At 29.7% G+C, this 357-nt stretch overlaps 1 protein-coding gene across 1 annotated transcript in view; it reads left to right on the top strand.

The window, feature by feature from the left end:
• LOC119588784 (TIMELESS-interacting protein-like) overlaps positions 1-357 on the top strand; it is a gene marked incomplete in the record, with an annotated part of 7,487 nt that overhangs the window by 3,536 nt on the left and 3,594 nt on the right.

Below are 357 nucleotides of genomic sequence, written 5' to 3'. Positions count from 1 at the left end.
TCCTCATAAAAGAAAGAAAAAGTCAGATATAATATTATAATATTGAGTATTCTATACAATTTCTGTGCCTACATATGATTTATTTTGGGAAGACATGAGAAGTTATTCATCACTAAAATGGTATATATTAATTACATGACAGAAAAGTGAAAGAAAGAATAGATCAAAATATGAACATTTTCACTTAACTAGGTACTATATCCTGATAAAAATTATTACAAGAAAAAGGAAAGGACTAGGGGAGAAAATTTCTCTACTTTGTTTATTTTTCTCTTGTAGATATTTGGAAAAATTAACCCTTTGGTTCCAGATGCTTCACTGCATTGGGCTTACTTGATTGGCCACTCTGATGGTTGC

The sequence above is a fragment of the Penaeus monodon genome, chromosome 24, assembly GCF_015228065.2.
Source record: "Penaeus monodon isolate SGIC_2016 chromosome 24, NSTDA_Pmon_1, whole genome shotgun sequence".
Lineage (NCBI taxonomy): Eukaryota > Metazoa > Arthropoda > Malacostraca > Decapoda > Penaeidae > Penaeus > Penaeus monodon.
The sequence above is the reverse complement of the archived record's forward strand: the minus strand, read 5'-3'. Positions and strand labels throughout refer to the sequence as shown.